General features: G+C 33.3%; 1 long non-coding RNA gene across 2 annotated transcripts; it reads left to right on the top strand.

Annotated features, from left to right (window-relative positions):
- Window positions 1–11,293: 11,293 nt before the first annotated feature.
- LOC126706642 (uncharacterized) lies at window positions 11,294–21,238 on the top strand. 2 transcript variants are annotated; one of them, XR_007648676.1, is made up of 3 exons: window positions 11,294–11,429; window positions 18,723–18,778; window positions 20,464–21,238. It is a non-coding gene; the product is annotated as an uncharacterized LOC126706642 (long non-coding RNA). The 2 variants fall into 2 exon arrangements; XR_007648675.1 differs by having other exon boundaries at window positions 11,307–11,585; window positions 18,723–20,575; window positions 20,664–21,238.
- The last annotated feature ends 261 nt before the right edge of the window (window positions 21,239–21,499 follow it).

The raw sequence follows: 21,499 nt of genomic DNA, 5'->3' as shown, positions 1-21,499 counted from the left end.
TCTTGTTTTTTCCTTTTTTGGTCAAGGGGGTAAAGCTTGCGGCTAATATTCCAGGGCACTGAATCCGTGTTAAAAATTACGTGTAATTTGTAGTATGAATTTAGCAGAATGTGTCACACCATTGTGATGAGTTCAGTGCTTTAGTGAGGGTTAGTCATGAAATGCGGGTTTGGCGTGGTATTATGTATAAGAGCACTAGACACGTTCAAATAAGGAGATGTGTCTATATTTTACCATGTCTAATTTATTAATCACAATCTTGATTCTATGTGTAATAGTTGTATGCAATTTTTTTTTCGGGTATGAGCAGTGGCGGGACCAGGAATTTAGGTCGGGGAGGCAAGATTAAAAGATAAGATTGAAAGAAAAAAATTAATCTAAAAAAATTAATCAATATTAATAACAAAATAAATAAACTACTATATTATAATGTAATTGTCATACAGAATCTAACATAAAATGTAAACTTTAATTTATTTTTTTACACCTAACTTATTTTACTCAATTGCCCTTGATATTTTTTCATATTTTGAAACCGCTGCATGATTTCTTTACACTCAATAATCTTGAATATATTTTTCTCAATATATGTGAATAAGCAATCATTCATCTATTAATCTCCTATTTGATTACGTAATAGATTTTTAATTATGTTCATTGCCGAAAAAGCTATTTCAACAGTAGCTGTTGCAACTAGTAAGATCAATGCCAAAGTCACTAATGAGTAAACTAATGAATATGAAACATTTTTTTTTAATCACTAGCATTATACCCGTGCGATGCACGGTTTAATCAAAATTTATATGTAAATAATTTTTTTATTAATTTACTTAAAATAAATAATAAAAATAAATGAATATTTTACTTTTAAGTTACATAATGAATGCATGTTATGTGAAATTAAGGTATTATAATATGCATTTATATATATATATATATATATAATTGAATGTGTAGGGGCTGTTTTTGGGGCTCAGGCACAACAGGCAAGCGATTCTGGTCCAAAAGTCCCTCAACAATGAATTTGTAGAGAGTAGGTTATAGAACTAGGTCTTGACAGAGTGCACATAGTTATGAACAAGCCATGCAACCATTTGGACGTGGGAATATTCCTCTAAGCTTCTTGGGATAACAGTCCGTGGGGCTGTATCTTATGCTTTGTTCCTCCAACTCCTTTTCTCTTTTTCTCTCCTTTTCTTTTCTCCCTCTTGCGATCCCCTGGCCATGGGGATTTTCTTCTCTTATATAGCATCCTTCCTACGATAATGACCCTACACTTGTTAATCATCTGGGTCTCTACTTGAGTGTCTGTCCCATAGGACATCCTCCTTCTTTTCTGTGAGTTGCATTGGCCAAGATAATTTTGTTCTCCTGTCCTTTCCACATTAATGCGGCTGGAAAAGTAGCTTCCTTGCATTTAATGCGGCAGTTGTGGTTGCCCCCCCCCCCCCCGGGAACGTTCTGCTTTCTTCCATGATTTTGGATGACCTTTCTCCATGTAAAGGGTGTGAATTGGACTCCCATTTGGTGCGTCCGAGGAGGTACTCCTCCTCGGACGCCCCTAAGCAAGCCCGGCCCAACGTGATTGGGCTGGGGGGTCCTCTGCCCGTGTCTTTGCTTCTTATTGTGGTTGGACTTAGTACAAGTACTATGGCCCAACGTTGACTGGCGAATTTTACCCCCACAGAATGGAAGATGGTAGAGGTACCTAAAAATATATATAAAAAAAAATATGATTTTGAATAATACATTTAACTTTAAGGTTCAATTAATCACATATATTTAAATGGAAAACTCTTGAATTTAATAATTAAAAACTATCCGAAACAATAATTGAAATAATATTTAAGTGAAACCTCAATTCAATAATTAAGAACAATCTAAATTACTCCCTCCGTCCCACTTTGTTTGTCCTGTATTCCATTTTGAGATGTCCCAAAATATTGTCCTGTTTCTAAAAATAAAAGTCATTAATTTACTAATGTTCCTATTATACCCCTATTTTATTAATAATTCAATTTTTTGATAAATTTATTTAAGGGTAGTTTTGGAAACTTATACATTTTTAAAAAGTAGAAAAAACAATAAATGATATTCCCTTAAAAAGTTTGACTTTCCAAACAGGACAAACAAAGTGGGACGGAGGGAGTATTAAACATTTAAAAATTCAAAGTGTAGAGAGACTCACACGAGAATTTAATTTTTGTCCTTAAAAGCATGGAAGAAGGCACCGAAACTCGAGTGAGTTTCAACCTACCAAGTTTAAGTCTTGTGCGTTGCATGCTACATGTGTGTATATATGCATGAAAAATGATCTAAATTTAATATTTATTGTAGAAAAGAGGTGGTGTAGTCTTACCCCTGTCTAGTTAATTCTTATTATAATTCCTTTGTGTAGCGTGTGAATATGCATGAAAAATGATTTGAATTTAACATATATTATAGAAAAGAGATAGTGTAGTCTTATCTCTATCTAGCTAATTCTTATTATAATTCCTTCGTGCAGCGTGTGAATATGCATGAAAAATGATTTGAATTTAACATATATTGTAGAAAAGATGTGGTGTAGTCTTATCCTTGTCTAGAAAAATTATTTTTTTATTAATTTACTTAAAATAAATAATAAAAATAAATGAATATTTTACTTTTAAGTTACATAATGAATGCATGTTGTGTAAAACTAAGGTATCATAATATGCACACACGCATATATATATATATATATATAATTGAATGGAAGATGGTAGAGGTACCTAATATATATATATATATATATAATGATTTTCAATAAAACATTGAACTTTAAGGCTCAATTAATCACATATATTTAAATGGAAAACCCTTGAATTTAATAATTAAAAACTATTTGAAACAATAATTTAAATAATGTTTAAGTGAAACCTCAATTCAATAATTAAGAACAATCTAAATTATTAAACATTTAAAAATTTGAAGTAGAGAGAGACTCACATGAGAATTTAATTTTTGTCCTTGAAAGCATGGAAGAAGGCATTGAAATTCGAGTGAGTTTCACCCTACCAAGTTTAAGTTTAAACTTAAAGTTTAAGTCTTATGCATTGCATGGTGCATTGCATGCTACATGTGTGTATATGCATGAAAAATGATCTAAATTTTATATTTATTGTAGAAAAGAGGTGGTGTAGTCTTACCCCTGTCTAATTAATTCTTATTATAATTCCTTTGTGTAGCGTGTGAATATGTATGAAAAATGATCTGAATTTAACATATATTGTAGAAAAGAGGGGGTGTAATCTTGCTTCTATCTAACTAATTCTTATTATAATTCCTTCGTGTAGGTTGTGAATATGCATGAAAAATGATCTGAATTTAACATATATTGTAGAAAAAAGGTGGTGTAGTCTTTTCCCTATCTAGAAAAATTATTATTTTTATTAATTTACTTAAAATAAATAATAAAAATAAATGAATATTTTACTTTTAAGTTATATAATGAATGCATGTTGTGTGATACTAAGGTATCATAATATGCATATATATATAATTGAATGGAAGATGGTAGAGATACCTAAAATATATATATATATATATATAATGATTTTCAATAATACATTGAACTTTAAGGCTCAATTAATCATATATATTTAAATCGAAAACCCTTGAATTTAATAATTAAAAACTATTCGAAACAATAATTGAAATAATGTTTAAGTGAAACTTCAATTCAATAATTAAGAACAATCTAAATTATTAGACATTTAAAAATTTGAAGTAGAGAGAGACTCACATGAGAATTTATTTTTTGTCCTTGAAAGCATGGAAGAAGGCACTGAAACTCAAGTGACCTTCACCATACCAAGTTTAAGTTTAAACTTAAAGTTTAAGTCTTGTGTGTTGCATGCTACATGTGTGTGTATATGCATGAAAAATGATCTAAATTTAATATTTATTGTAAAAAAGAGGTGGTGTAGTCTTACCCCTGTCTAGTTAATTCTTATTATAATTCCTTTGTGTAGCGTGTGAATATGCATGAAAAATGATTTGAATTTAACATATATTATAGAAAAGAGGTGGTGTAGTTGAATTTAACATATATTATAGAAAAGAGGTTAATAATTAATAGCTAAGATATTAATTTTTGGAAATGGTATCTCATAGACTCATACGGATTAGTATTTCAATTGTGGGTTTTGGTAGTTAGAAGTTAGCGCATAGTAGTTAATAATTAGAAAATTACTTTGCAATTTTTTTAAACCAACCCTTAAAAAAGTTTTAGAAGAGTTTAAATCATGTTAATAAATTATCTCTCTATTCATTTTTTTTAAATCATTTTAAAAAAAGTTACTAATAAAATTATTATTAGTAAACATTTCTTAGCCTTATCTATTTCGCTCTGTTGCCAAATTTATATAAACTCTTTTATTTTATTTTATTTCTTTTTTTTGGAAGAATATAACACAACCAAAAACCTATAAACGATAATTTACATTAAATATAAAGAATATAATCAAAATTATTCATATTTTAAAATTATGAAATTAACACAAATTATAAATTAGGATATAAATTTAGAAAAACAATAAAGAATAAACTTGTTTGTTTTCTCTATCACTTTGAGAGTGTTTTTTTTTTTTTTTCATGTATTAATGTAATTTAAATAAAAAAAAAAGGATTAGATGAAGAGTTTGAATTGTAATCAAATAAAAATTTCTTATCAACTTATAAATTATAATAATAAAAGGATTAGATGAAGAGTTTGGATTGTAAACAAATTAAGATTTTTATCAATTTAGAAATTATAGGAGAAGAAGATAAGTACAAAAAAAATTAATTTTTTTAAAATTCTAAAAAAATTTCTGCAATTTAGTACAGCCACTTAGCGCAACTACAGTTTCTATACCCAACTTTTATTATATAGTATATGATTACCAAGTGGGACCCATTGTATTATATTATAGTTGTACATTTTTGTTTTTAAAAGTCCATCAAGCTACTGTGTAGTGTGTTCAGACTCTCATCCTATTCAATGTAGAGATTTTTTTTTTTTTAATCATTATTAAATGGGACACATTGGTTTTATATATTAGAATTGTAGTAGGAGGAAAAGTTTACTGAGAAAAGGTATCATGAATTGATTTTTTTTTTCTTTTGTGTCAAGGGGAAGGGGGGGGGGGGGGGAAATAAGGCATTTTGTCATTATAATATTATAAGTAAAAAAATTTGAAAGTTCAGAGGGGACACCGGCCCCCTCTCGCCCCCCGCCCCCCCTCCCTCCACCCCTGGGTATAAGGTTCACCTTGCATGCAACATTTCTTTTATGCTTTGTGAGGTCTACCTCACGTGAGAATGCTGTCGCATGTAACCGTTACAAATAATAATTAATTATTAATCATATAGTTAATTGGGGTCACTTAGTTTAATGTCTTATTGGATAAGGATTATAATTTTAGAAGGTATCTCTTACATTCGGAACATACATAAAATCTCTTTCATAATATAAAGGTTTTACTCAGTTGTGTGCTCACATTAAGATATGAGTAATTGTTTATGAGAATAATACCCTATTCTCTCACATGATAGAAGGTTTCATTAATTAAATTCTTGATAAGATTTACCATTCATGTAAAGGAGAAAGCATTACTCTTAAGGTCTATTAAATTATTTTCGAGAGAGAGAGATATCACACATATTAAACACATAAAATGTATCACTATCAAAAGGATAATTATTAGACTCTGTAAGTCATAAATTAAGGCCTATTAAGGTACATGGGAAATCAAATAAAAAGGCCAATGATTTAGACCATGTTTGATGCTTCATATTAGGTCATGGGATTTTAATATTGTCAATTATTGTCCAAAACTTATTAAATTGTTTCAATTTGAAACTCATGTCCATCTCCTTCTTATTTATTTATTTATTTTATTATTATTATGGGCACTAGGCATTAGTGAAGCATAGAAAAATGTGAAACTATTGATAAAACTTTGTGTTTCATTTATGGCTTGTTTAGATGGAAGGGGGAAGGAGGGGGAATAGAGTAGAGTTAGCTAAAAATAAGCAAATTTTATGTTAAATTTGCTCTACTCTACTCTACTCCCCCTCCCTCTCCCTCAATCTAAACGGACCATTAGATAGCAAGCTTTGATGTTTCGCAATCACTTTCGCACTATATATGAAGCTTTTTATATATTTCTACCATCTATGACCAATTGTTATCAAATTGGTTTATGAACAAGTTCTAGGTGAAATGCAAAATTTAATCAATAGGTTCCTGCTTTTCTCTGCATGCATTGTAAATAGATAGCTTGTTAATATAATTTAAGAATTTTATATTTGAGTGTAGATTGAGATGTGAATTCATTCTCTTTCTTTGGAATCTTTCTCTTTCTAGAAAATGAAAGTAGCAATCTTTTTGCATAATTAAAATTTAGCACGTGCATGTGCCACTTACTAATTTTCTCTCCAATTTTCAAATACTATAACAAACTTGCCAAATATGGAGTTAGCTATAATAATCATATGACATGTAAATTCTACCCTTAGGCTTGGTTGGCATTGTTTAATGTCACTCTCTCGTACCATTTCATCATCATCCCTGTTATGCATTATACTCATGCATCAGTCAACTAGTGCTCTTCGGATATGAATGCCATTCAACATAGCTGCTGGATAAAATGGGCCAGTATGCTGTATATGATGATTTGTGCGCAGTACTTAATATAGCCTTGTTGATTAGTGAATGTGACAGCATTGGTAGTGTCCAAAAAGGCATGGCTGGCATATTGCTTAATCGGTAGGACAGTGTGATTTTGTTAATAAGCAATGCTTATTATACACACTAACAGTCTACCATACGAGAAATTATAAGGTTTTCATGGTAGATAAGTGATGTGGTCTAACATTCCAGTAAAAAACTCCAACGTGTTTAAAATTGTGGACAAATGACGTGGTCTACCATAAGTACTGTATAATTTCTCCACCATGATAACAGTCTAACACAAACCGTATTCACACTCACTTGTTTTTAACTGAAATCGTGAACGTTTAGACCTCCTAGGCTAACCTTGCGTTCGATCGAGGATCACATCTTTAATTATATTCTTCTATGAAAAATCCTTTGGAGGGCACGGGACAATCTTTTTAGCATGATCCACATATTGGTGAAAGGGACAGTTTTGAGGGTTCCACTTGTCTTCTTTTTTTGTTTGGCTTGGGGTAGCCCAAGAATGCTGTCATCTACTCACTTGTCACTGATTGCATTTTATTTCTTTAGCGGTGCATGAAACATGGGATATTTTTCTAGCTCCATCTCTATGTCATTTGCTCTTTTTTGCTTTCCAGTTTCCAGTACTCGTTGGATCACTGTTGGAGACAGTAGGGCTTGTGGTGTTCTCTCATTATTATAGATGGAATTCTCAACAGCTAGTGGCTTCATTGAATTGCCTTTTGCATGTGTGTTATATATTGAGATTCTTCAAATGTGTACGATAGGTCATGTATCATATTATCCATACAAGTTTTCATAAGCTCATGCTCCTCATATTTGTCATAACATTAATTCCAAGGTTGTGTCGTGGAATCATTGGAAATACTCAAATTAATTATGCGAAAAGTACGGATTTTCAAAATTTTACGTGACAATATATTAGGACATTGAAAGGAAATTAACAACAAAATCAACTTTTATAATGTTATATATATATATATATATATATATTTATATATATAGAATATAGATATTGATATTGACATGTCCGAGGCTGGAATTGAATTTCATTCTTGGTCCAACATGAGTTTAGCACCTTAATTAGTATGGTAAGCTCAATAGGTCCAAAATGGAAAAGAATGGATTTTTGGGCGTAAAAGCCATATCATTTTTCTTATAAGGTGTATTCGTATAAACCGTTGGAAAACTGTGTTTTGAGTTTAAAATGAGCATTTGTAAAAAAGTTATGAGAAATATATTTAAAAACACTCTTTTAAACTCCCAAAATGCCTAATCAAATGAACTCATAATATGTTACTACATGAAAATATATTTCTCCATTTTTCAGAATTGGCGCCCTATACTTCACCCTAAATCTTCATTTATTATCCTCGCTCGGACATTTGTTTGGATAGCTTGAGAGAGGAAAAAAAGGAAAAAACTTTGACAGTAGTTCTATTTATTTTAATGATAATATTTTTTAGAAAATGAGTCATTTTTTAACTTTTTTTTTTCTATAAAATTATCTTATTTTCTTATGTTTGGTAGTAACATTAAATGAGTTGAAAAAAAATCTTTTAATTTTTCTCATTTAGCCTATTGTGAGATATAATTGTTTTTAAAAAAAAAATAGTGAAAAACAACCTCTAAAAATAAGTCATACTTTTATGTTGATTATAAATGATTTTTTTTTTTTAATGTTACCAAATACCAAAAAATATGAAAAAATTATGTTTGCACAAAATTTTCAACCAAACAAACAATGAGTGGTTTAGTTGATACGAGAGAGAGAGAGAGAGAGAGAGAGAGAGATGGAGAGAGAGAGAGAGAGAGAGAGAGAGAGAGAGAGAGAAGAAATTAAAAAACAAATGAGATTTTGTTTTGTAGGTGGTCCCTGAGTGTGTCTCAAATCGCAATAGAGACTAGAGTCCAGAGTTACATAGAGGAGTTACGTCATTCATTCTGGCCAATTTCGTATCTTGCCATAATAATGATCAGGACGTCTGGCATTTAAAAATCTCAAGTCTTACGTATGTGAGCCTAAAAAGCAATCTTGAATCAATGAATCTTATCTCATTTAGGAATGGAGGCGGCATTTGATGGTAAGGTTTTTTGTCTCAATACCTAGATATGAGCAGTTTAGCTGATGGTTCTAACATGGCTTGTACAGTATACGTGTTATATCATACGTTACTGCCAGTCTGCCATAGGGCGTGAGATCGATGAGCCCCATATCAAAAACTTTTTTTTTTTTTAATTCAAAAAAAGAATGAAGGCTCTTGCAAAGCTGTGAGCCTATGAGGCTATGACATTTTGATAATAAAAAAATAGTTTCTTTGAGAATTTCTTTTTAAAAAGCTGCTGTGGTAAAAGCAAAAATGTGGAAATACTTATAAAAAAATGGAAATAAGTGACAAAGGGAAATTGTTAGTAATGCTACTGCATGAAAACAATAAGAATGCTACTGCATGAAAACAATAAGAAAACCTTGTTAGATCTAGAGGAAACCAGTATAGTATAGGAGAATTATAACCTGATTCTCCAGAGATCTTGAAGAGGGAATATAATTCATGAATTACTTTTAACCGGAAACAGTCATGAGAAAATTATAGAATATTTTGGAAGTAATATAAATGTGTACTATTTTCTCACATAAATAATGGTTTATATCATTAATTTAATTAGTGGAATTTGTTATTATGTGACTTGAAAAGAGTATGTGTAGGGTTAAGGGCCCAAATTGTATATTAGGTTTTGGGCCTTGGCCGAGAGCATTGTAATCCGAGAACAAACGAATGGTGTTGGATGGGTCTTAGAATCTAATGAGTGAGATACAAATGGGAGGGGCGGTCCGAGGAGGAATAACTCATCGCATATGCTAGATACAGCTCAAATGCATGTCCCGATAGTCAAGGGGACCTTCCAAGAAGCTCTAGTGATAAGGATGTGCATCATGAACATACGAGGAGGGGAATCCAAAAATATCTAAGGGAAAGCTGCTACCACAGCATTAAATGCATTGCAGCTACTTTTTTGGCTACATTTAATTATGTGGAGAAGACCTCTAAACAGTGTTCCATTGGCTACCACAACTCACAGAATGCTAAAGAGGGTGTTTGATGGGACATATACTCAAATAAGGGCTCAAATGACCAACAAGTGTAGGATTAAGATGGTCCAAAGGGAGCTATATAATGTAAGAGACCTTCCATAAAGAGAGGATCAGAAAAATAGAGAGAGAACACTGTAGCCATCAAAGTTATATTTGTAACTCGTTTAATTGATTTATATGAAGACTTACCTCCTCGGACAGAGAATTGATTAAGATCAGTGTTTCTTGTTTTTGCTTGATCGTTATCTAAATCCATTCTAGCCGTTGTTCAATTCATTAATACCTAGTTTTTCGACCCACTCTCTACAAATTTATTGTACTAGGCTCACTGGGCCAAGATCCCATGCATTTTGGACTTGAGCTGCAAAACGTGTCCCTACAGTATGTATTTATGATATTTTATAATGAGTTCGAATTTGGTAAAAATAGAGGTGTAAAACTCATGTTTTACACCATCTAATAAGAAATTGTGATATCAATTTTTTACTTAAAATTCAATATATCGTACCATGTCTAATAACATCTCAATAAATTCTCAGTTGGGTTAGATTTTCAAATGAGTATTAAAATTGATTGGGTGTAGCTGTGCCTATTCTTTAGTATGTGAAATGATGATATGACAAATTTGGATTAGAGGATGTAAAACTCGAATTTTACATCACATCTTTATAGAATTTAATTTCTATTATAATTACCCAACTGAATGTTATACTAGCAACATTTTGCCGCAAATTTGAACATGTTTCATTAATTTGTGTACATATCTCAAGCATAACAAAAATCAAAGTCTCACATTCTTCCTTTCATCAACGGACAAAGTTTAGCTCCAAACTTGTTTAAAACTATTTTTTCCAATAATTTACACGACAAATTGTAAGACTATTAATGTGTAGTATTTAAATAAGTTACATGACTCACAAATATATATATATATATATATATATTGTGACTAAAACTTCACATAGATAATCTCTTTAATTACCATATAATAAGTCAAAGTAAAATGGCCAAACTTTTTCCTTCATCAATATTTGTCATAAGTCAATGGATAACAAGAGTAACTAGTTGTTAACCGGAGCAATACATAAATGAGTTTAGAGTGTTTCTAAAAAGAAAAAGAAAAAGAAAAAAGAATACAGGTTTAGAGTGATCATACGTCCAAAATATTTTATAACAAATTCTCGATGACAAGTTTGTTACTAGTTTTAACCTGGGCTCACTATTGACATTACATTTTTTATCTATTAGTAACAACTTGTCATTTAAGAATAAGATTTGTTATCAAAAATATTGAGGACACAATATTCCCTATAAGTTTAGTATTATATAATTTTTTCTCTCTTTTCATTTTTTTGGCTAAATATGAAATTTAATAATAAAATTAGGAGAGCAACTAAAGTCAGAAGCTTTTTTTTTTTTTTTTTTTAATAAATAAAACATGTGTTTCCAGTTGTTTAGGGCAATTTTTGTTTATTTGTTCGTAAACGACGTACCGTAGACGTCGGGATATGTTTGAAAAAACGGGATCAAACAATGCGTTGACGATGCCGTTGAGGCAATGAGGAATCTGTGTGTGCGCAAAGCTTGGCGTATACGGTTCCGATGGTCAGCGAATAAAGCTCCAGAACTGTAAGTGGCTAAACGTGCTTTACCTATTCACTAATACACGCTAACTGGTTTGAATTTCTGGAATTCAATAAGAATCTTTGAACTGTTACAAATGGACCACAATTTTCTTGATCGTGATTACAGTTCGTGCCGTTTAACCAATTTATCATAAAAAAGGTGAGTCTTCTAGTTCGTTGTGCAAGAATGCTCGTGTGTTTGAAAATCATTAGTTAATAGAATGAACAAAATTGAGTATAAAGAACTTAGTAAATTTTTTTATTTTTTATTTTTGAAAATAAGGGAATTGTAGTTGTAGTTATATAAAATAAAATTCTATGTTTATAAAGGGAAAAAAGAGAGGTTATATAATATATATATCAATTTTAGGTGTCCAATTGGTATGAATGGTTTCTTTAATTAAGTGAATTAGTCTTAAGAATTTCAAAAAAAAAAAAAAATGGTGAGTATTTTCGGTTTTATCCACATTTTGTACAATGACTTGCCATGTTGAGCTTTTGTTTGCTAAAGAAGTGTAGGAAACCATCTTGTTGAGAATGCTGCTATGCTTCTTGGTTAAGAGGCAAGGAGCAAATAGAATTCATAAGTTAGGTATGTTCTGCAAACCCATGCCAAAAAGATGTGTGCCAAACTGTTGATTGATTGTCAAAACTTGAGCAGTGATAGATGCCTTTTTCTCATCTTTGACTGGGTGCTTACATATATATATATATATTTTTTTTTTTGGGTAGAAAGTAGCGAATTACATAAAATCAAATCATAGTTTTTGGTAACTCTTATAGAGGCGATAGTTTGCCTAGCATATTGAGCAAAATTTTCAATAAAATAAGAGCCTTTTCAGTTATTCTTGTTTGTGATAAGGTTCAAAGAAATCTACTATTCTTATGAGGCGGTCCAGTCATAATTCATGGTTCCTAGAATTTGATGTGTTGCGAATGTATGGTACTCAGTTAATACAAATTCTCTCAAGCTTCCCAGGAATGTATACAATGTCTTGTAGGGTTCTTTCTTTACCTCTCTCTAATTGAGAGTGGGGGTTGGAAGAAAAGCTTGAAAACAATTAATTATGCAACTATGAAAAAATAAGAGTTTGAAGTGTTGCTGTTTCTGCAGAGAGCGAACCTCATTACAGGGAAAGAAAGAAAAAAAAAAAAAGTGAACCAAAATGGATGCTAATCTGTTTGAGCTGAGCTGAGCTGGAATACTGTGTCGAGTTGGAAATAACTGATGTGGTGAGCTAGCCTGCCAATTATGTCTGCTATCATCCGCCCTCAAACTAATGGGCTTGGAGTTTGGCATGGAGATGGAGAAATTGAGAAGTAGGGAGGCCTATAGTATGATTATCAGCAAGTTGGTATGAACTAGAGACAAATCTCACTTCTCGGTCTTCACAAACTCTCTATTGAACAAAATGGTAATCAACTTCTATGTGCTTTGTTTAGCATGAAAGACGGGGTTAGAAGCTAAAGCAAGTGCTGTGACATTGTCACACTAGATGCATGACACATGAGGGAGAACGACACCCAAATCCTTAAGAAGCATGAGCATAGTTCAGTTACAGAGAAGGCCAATGATCAATATTCAGCCTCAGTTAATGAGCGGGGTGAATATAGCCTTTTTCATTGAGGAACAAGAAATGAGGTTGGAGCCCAAAAATTCAATGAAACCATAGGTAGAATGTAATCATTGGGATCACCAGCCCAATCTGCATTAGTAAAAGCAGAAAGATGAAGGGGACTAGGAGTGAACTTCACACCAAAGCCAAGAGAAACTCTCATGTATCAAAGCATACATTTAGTAGCAATGAGATGAAGGTCAGTTTGTGACTGCATACATTGACAAACTTGGTTGACCACTAAGGTAATATCAGCTTGGGTGAATGTTAGATATTTGCAGAGCACCAATGGGAGAATATATAAGGTAGGATCAGATAATGCAAGGGGCTTTACAAGCTTTAGAGTCAAATATGTAATGTCAAAGAAGGTCAGTGTCATATTTGGTCTAATGAATGAACAACCTGAAGGCAGTGTATTGGATTTGAAGACCAAGGAAATAGTGAAGAGGACCGAGGTCTTTAAGCTCAAAGACAGACCCCAAATTATGAATAAAATTGTGAGGGAAAGAAGAACTATTGCTTGTAAGGATAATATCATCAACATAAAGGAGGAGTAAGGCAATGGAAGAGTGATGATGATAAATGAAGAGAGAAGGAATTGCACTAGAGGCATGAAGCCCCCAATTGTAAAAGATGGGAGGTAAAGCATTCAAACCAAGCTTGGGAGCCTGTTTAAGACCATAGATAGACTTGTGCAATTGACAAACATGATTTGGGTGTGTAGCATCAAGAAAGCCAGGAGGTTGTGCTATATATACCTCTTCTTTCAGAATGCCATGTAAGAAGACATTGCTGAGATCTAATTGGCAAGAAGACCACTTAAACTGGACTGCAAGGGAAAGTATGAGTTGAACCATGGCAAGTTTTACTATGGGATGGAAAATCTCTTCAGAATCAAGTTCCTATTATTGATGAAAACTTTTGGCCACTAACATGGCCTTGTAACAAGCTATTCTTCCATCAGGATTACATTTGAGTTTGTAAACCTGGGATCCAACATTTTTTTTATTAATAGGTCAAAGGACCAGAGTCCAAGTTAGCTGTCATTGACGAGCATTGAACTCATTTTTCATTGCCTGTTTTCATTGAGGAATCTTTGACACCATTGCAAAGGTAGGGGGTTCTGTAGTGAGTTAATTAGTGCAGACAGTCTTGTAGCAAAGTTTGCATTTGGAAATCCCTGACCATGTTTGCATTGGATGAGAATTGCTTGAATTTGATATATCAGAGAGAACTGAGGCAGATGGCTGGGATGATAAGGCTTGTGAGAAAGAGTTGAAGGTGGAAAAAGGTTAATTTAAGCTGGAAATTATAGGCAGAAAAAAAAAAGAAAAGGTGCACACTGAGCTGCAAATTGATTTGCAGAGGTAGCAGTGGTAGGAGCTGGACCAAGAAGTGAGGGTAAAGTGCAGGGATGGAGAAATAATGTGGATAACTGTTGGAAATGCCTGGAGGCCAGGAAGTTGTTTGCGGAGAAGGAGAGAGGGATTTTTGAGCAAAAGGAAAAGAGTAAGTGACTCATCAAAGATAACATGCCTTGAAATATAGACACGGTTGACAGAAGGATTAAGACATATGTAACCCTTTGAGTGAAGTGCATAGCCAAGAAAGACATAATATGTTGTGTGAGGCTGAAGTTTATATTTGTTGTGAGGTTGAAGTTATGGATAAGTTGCATAGGCAAGAGTCTTATGGGAGAAGTCATTTGGTTTAGTATGGAATAAATTTTCCCCTGGAGAAAAATGGTTCAAAGTTCATGTGGGCAATTTCTTAATGAGAAAGACAGATGAGAAAAGACATAAGACCGGTAACACAATGGGATAGAAGCTTTTGAGATGAGTGTAAGTGCAGTCTTGACTATGTGCCTATCTTTTCTCTTAGCAACCCTGCTTTGTTGGGTTGTGTGAGGACATACAGTTGATGTATGATATCATTAGAGGAACGAAGTTTTGGAACTCATTATTGGTATATTCTACTCCCCAATCTGCTATGAGGTATTGAATTTTGGTTGATAACTGGCTTTCCATTGTGTTTTTTTTTTTTTTTTTTGATAAATAAAAATATTTATAAAGGTCGACAGTACTGCATACTTGTGTTTGAGAAAAAGAAACCAAGAAAATCGAGTGTAATCATTCACAAACAAAACATAGTATCTATATCCATTTATTGATGCGACCTTGACCCCAAACATCAATGTGGATAAGTTTTATGGGAAAAGTAGATTTGAAGCTAGATTTATCAAAAGGAAATTGTGTCATTTTGCCATGAATACAGTATCTACAAAGAGAGATATTTTTTTGTGGTAGATAAACAAAGGTGTTGAGAAAATTTGATTTCGAACAACATCATGTGGGTGTCCTGCTTGAACATGTCACAGAGTGTGGAACTTTTCTTCTTTTTGATGAATAAGGGTGTGAAACTTTAGTCTTAACTGAAGTAGACATCAGGGGCTTATATGTGGAAACTAAACTAGAGAGAGCAGTGCGAATTGGATAAAGACCATTTTCACTTTTGCCTTTGTAGAGAAGCCCCCCTGTAGGTAGGTCTTGAATCAGAAGCTTAATACCACTGAAATAACAAGAGAAATTATTATCTTTACACAAATGATGCACTGACTAAATTGGAAGTAATCTTGGGGACTCTCAATATGTTTATCAGCTTGAAACAATGATAGTGTGTCTTAAGTTGGGCATTACCTACATGGGTTATTGGTTAATCTTAGCCATTACTTACTGATACCTTTTCAACGCCTCTAAATTTTTTTGGAAAAGAAAGGTTTGCAAGGTCTGATGTCAGGTGATCTGTGGCACCAGTATCAGAAATTCAGGAAGCTCTCTGTTGTGCAGGTTGTGTCCAGCGTGCTCTAGCAGCTAACTTTCCTTGTGGCTGCTTCCCTTGGTTGGAATAGTCCATACAATGGTAGCAATCCAATGTTACATGCCTTGCCTCACCATAGATCTGGCATATTGGCCTCTGTTGATCAGAGTGAACTTGTCTCCTTAATAAAAATTGGTTGACTGTGTTGCTGTTGTTTCTTCCACATCCCCTGTTATAATTGGATCTTGAATGCTTAAGAGTAAAGGAGCTTTGTGTGCCTTTGTTTCCAGATATGGTCATATGACATTCATAGCCATTATATGTTGATCTTTTGCTATAATCTTTGATGTTCTTGATTGATTGCTCTTCTGAAAGCAGCAAAATGTGTAGATCTTTTAGTGTTATGGTCTCGTTTATGATTCTCATGGCTGAGCAAAAAGGCAAGTATTTCCCTTCACAAACTTTTATTTTTTATTTTTTATAGGCAGGTATAATTTTTATTACAAAAGACAATTTCAAGTACAAAAGACATAAATAAGTCTGAAGAATTACAGAAAAACAAATCTATGTACAGAAACACACCGACTCTATAAATTCCAGAATGGAGTTACTAGAAGTAAGGCCCCAAACATGATACTAATTAAATAAGGAACTAGTAAACGTAGCTAAAAATTGATTCCCTGTACTTTCTGCAGCCCCAAATGTACGACAGTTTTGTTCCTTCAAGATTGTCCACATCAAGCATAACAAAACTAGATTCCAGATATTTGATGAGAGCTTGCCAAACCAATTTTTCCATTCAAACAATAGATTAATAACCATTTCCTGTAGAACTCGTTGAATCCCAAAAGATCTAAGGACAAAGCTTCACAAATCGATGCAGTAGTACAATGTAACAAAAGATGATCCACCATCTCTTTGCCCCAGTGACACATACAACACCACCCAACTAGCATGTAACCTTGTTTTATTAGGTTATCACACGTGAGAGTGAGAATTGTCCCCCATGCCGAAGTTCCATACAGAGAAAGAGACCTATTGTGGCCCGTAGGGCCTTCACACATCAAATAATCTTCCACAAAAAGGGTTTGGCGCAGGAGCTCCTTAGGTTATCATAGAATGAATGGACATCAAACTCTCCATTCCTTTTTTTTTTTTTTTGGATAGATAACGAAAAATTTTATTAATTAAAAAAAATATAGCCAACCTGAGTACATTGGGGATATACTATGGGGGCGAAAATCAAGAACCAAAATTACAATGATCAAGCAAAACAGGAAGGGAAAAACACGAAAAATGCGAAAAAGCTATACTCCAATCAAGGAAAGTATGTAAGAAAAAGGACTTAATCTCTAGCAATGACTGTTCGCATCCCTCAAAGCATCTAGCATTCATTTCGCTCCAAATACACCACATCAAACAATGTAGCACAAGTCTCCAAAAATATATATTACGATGTTGCCTGAATTTACCAAGACTCAAACAACTCAATTACCTTAAGAGGCATAACCCACTGAAGTCCAAACAAACACAACCCAAGGACCACATCTCAAAAGCTATAGGGCAATGAAGAAGAAGATGATCCACCGACTGCCCACACCTCTTACACATGTAACACCAATCAAGAACAATAAACTGCCAACACAAACTATGACCACTTTCTCGAAGTGGGAGCTTAACAATAATAATAATAATAATAGTTCCTTTGGTAGACCTTTTAGCACTATATGTAAGTGTTCCTCATCATCGATTTGAATTGACACAGTTGCAAGCTTGCCTCCTGCCTCTTTTATGCATTTGAGATATGAGGCAATTTAATCATCATCCTTCTTTATATTGTGAAAATCAATTTTAAGGTTCAAGATGTTAGTTCTTGAAATTGAAGTAAATCTTCTCTCTAGTAATGCCTGACCTCAAGCTATCCATCGACTACAAGAAGGACCTTTTTCACTTGTTTTGTGCCCTCTGCCATCTTTGCTTAACTAATTTGGACAGTAGAGTGATCCATCAACATAACCAAGTAAGGAATACGCTCATAAAATTGTAGTAATTTGATGCTTCCAGAGAATGTAATTCATGTTATCAAGCCTAGCTGGCATTAAATATGACATATTTGAGAGTAAGAGAAGTGGTGCTTGTTGTGAGAGAGACATTGATGCATTAGAGCAAGTGTTAGCAGTTGATGATGAGGCATTCTCTGAGAGTGAAAAATCAAGTTGAGAGTGCAAACCTTTCTACTTGCTTCTCAGTACTTCATGGAATTATACTAGAGTATAGAACCTCATATATATATTTGGAGAGGTTAATGTACCCATTGCTAAAATCTCTCTGACTTAATTTTCTTCTTCTTGGTTTTTACTGGGGAAACCTTAGAAAAATGGACTGTATGATATAGTCTGTTCATGTGTATTATGATATTTTGGTAGTATTACGCCTTTGAAAGTTCTCGTATTATTATGAATCTTTTAGCAAAGAATCAAAATTTGAGTTATTGAAATTTGGATGTTTATTTGTGTACGGTTGGTGGATTTTCTGCATTGTATAATTTTGCTTGAGTATTTTTAATTAATTGATGCTCTGGGTTCAAAACTTTCTATTTGTAACAAAGAATAAAATGATCATTCCTTCTTAAGGAAAAACCTGACTCCACCATTGAGAGCTACTTGTTTCAGTATTTTCTCTTCCATTTCTTGCGTGGATTCTCCTCTTTCAGCACATGCACAAGTATACAAGCTTGTTTTCCGTGTCCCCCCCCCCCTTTTTTTCCCTCTTTGCTGGACACTTGTTTTCCATGTCTTATTATCCCAAATGTGTTCTAAATAGATGATTATCTTCACTAACGATGAGTATGCTCATTGTTGCAGTCATGACAGCGATTGTGGCTGCAACTGCAGGGGATGGTAATGAAAAACAAACATTGGTAAGGGATTTCAAATCACCATTGAAATATTGCAGTTCAAAAAATTGTTGGCTGTTTCACAACTAGGTCAAGGTCTTTGATTAGGGTGATACAGTTCATTTATCCCACAAGAGCTACAATTCTCACTTAAACTCTTATCACTTCATTGGAGTAAAACTGTGCTTACATGAATATGAGAATAAATATCTTATCCCTGAGTAGGTTACTTAGGGTATATCTGCCTTCCCATTATATAAATGCTGTCCACAACAGAAACTATAGCCATTTGTACTAATTGTGGTTCAGATACTGTCTGGTGAGAAATTATTTGCGTGCGTATACAAACACCTTATGAAAGAACACCATTACTGCTTAATTGCAGTTACATAATTACATGCTAGAAAGATAAATTAAAAAAATGAAAAAACAACCTCTATTTCAGAAATGTTGCACCTGGTCACGATGTCAAGCACATCATCTGAAACATTGCACTAGGGCTGCTTTTGTGATAATGGTGGATGACAGAGAGGGCTAGATGGTCTTGGAGTTGAGCAGTTTAAAATTAAACCAGCCCTACCCCACACCCTGGGGCCTCTGATGAATTTGAATTAGTGCAGGGTGGCCGTCTGTCACTTTTAGGTAAAGACTGGCATGATTTTATTGGAAGCATAGGGAAGTGGTCACCCTGAAGTGAACCTCTATTTCTGTAAATGCATCATTCTGAACATGCTTTACAGTAATAACATGTATCCTTGGTCCCAATTCCAAGCATTGACTTCATGATTTCATTTTCAATGTAAAAATTTTGAACTTGTTAAAGAATTTTACTTGTGGTCTTTACCAAGAAGTCTGCTATTGTGTCTGTCATCTTTTATATGACCAGATATTGGATACATCTTTTACATGCACCATATATTTCAATACACGTATATGAACCATATATTCTATACACGTCTGCCATAGTCCTACCCTACAACTTAAGCTTGATGATGTTCTCCGCATGGATATAATGACACATAGTTTTGCAATATTAAGACAATAACGTTTCAGAGACTAATAAAAAACTCATCCTAAAGCTGTATGAAGAGCATATTGTCTAGAAGATAATATCTGACTGTGGTAGGGAAAGGACATGATCTCATGAGGATCATGGGTGTGGTGATAAAGGTACAGACCAATGACAAGCATTGTTCTATAGATGGAAACATTTGTTACTCAAATTTTTTTCTAAATTGTGTTTTGGTGCTCAAAGCTTTGAGATCACATATAATTATTGAGGTTAAATATCGATTATGGTTTGTCTTTCTTGAAAATGCAAACCCCTTTTCGAGGTGATGTCTGAGATGAGTTTAGAATGGACATAACATCATGATAAACAGGGATGCAGTGATTTGTTATAGATCAATGACAAGCCTGTGTCATGATATATTGTTTTATTTGTCTATAAAAATCTATATGGTCATACCATATTTTTAGAAAGATGATATTTCCTTTTAATACATGATAATGACATAAAATGTGTAAGTTGTTTTGAGCTTAAATGATTCAATTAATCCCTAAAAATGGGATAGCAAGATATGTAATGTGTGGCTGCTCTGTAGGTACGTGATTAGCAGGGGAGTTAGTCATATTGTCAGCATCATTCAGTGGTTATCTTTTAACATCACTATCATTTATTACTCTGATTCTTGATTATTCTGTATCAGGACTAATGACATCATGCCATAGGATTTCATACACATCAATGATTTTTATTAAAATGCAAGCGCAAAAGTTTATACCAGTTTATAGATATTGCTCCAAGTGCAAGTTATACTGGTAACTTCTATTTTTCCTTTGTCTTTTCTTTGGATGAAAATGGTGATGTTTTAGGGTGGTTTCTGATCATAATGGTGGGGTTAATTAGGATCAACCCAGAAGAAACCATATCCACATATAAGGGTGGGAGTTGAGTGATGATATCATAGACTTATAGCCATGATGTTCATCGTGCCATGTGAATGTACAGTGGTGGTGCTATTTGTGATTTGTATTTTCTAATAATATTGAGATGATGCCAAATACGTATCATAGTGACAATGAATTTTGAATTTCAATTTCTGGTATAGGATGCTTGAATTCGTTTTTGCTATTCCTATATGTGCTGCTGTATCTCTTACAACCATTCCTGATAATCAAGTCCTTTTCGACCTGCCTGGCCTTTTAATGGTTGTCCTTTTGGCACTTTTGTATTGCAATCAAATCAGTTATTTATTGGTGCATTCATTTTCCCTGATGGGTGCTACTGTTAGCTTCTCATGAACGTATTCAGTTTTTACTTATTTTTCATTGCTATGTAATACTATCTGGTGTCAATTCCCCTTTGATTTTTCCAAAACAGAGTGTCTCTTAATTGCTTAGTACCTTGTGCCACAAGGGCACAATTGATATTGTAGTCTTATACATTTTTCTGTTAATTTGATTATCATTTCCCTATATATAACAGTCTCATGCAATTTTCCACTTTATCTGTATATATCTATGTGCTTGAAGATATTGAAAATTGTCACTTTTCAAAACTATGTGTGTTAGTTTTAGTTCCTAATTTTTTAGTTTTATTCATATATAATATATATTGTTTTCTCCATTCATGTGGAACCTACGAGAAATACCAACCTTGACTATTGCTGTAAATATTTTCCAGATGATTCCATATTATATTTGAACAAATGGGAATGGGTATAGGAAGTTGGTTTGACACCT

This window comes from Quercus robur, chromosome 11 (genome assembly GCF_932294415.1).
Source record: "Quercus robur chromosome 11, dhQueRobu3.1, whole genome shotgun sequence".
Classification (NCBI taxonomy): Eukaryota; Viridiplantae; Streptophyta; class Magnoliopsida; order Fagales; family Fagaceae; genus Quercus; species Quercus robur.
The sequence above is the reverse complement of the archived record's forward strand: the minus strand, read 5'-3'. Positions and strand labels throughout refer to the sequence as shown.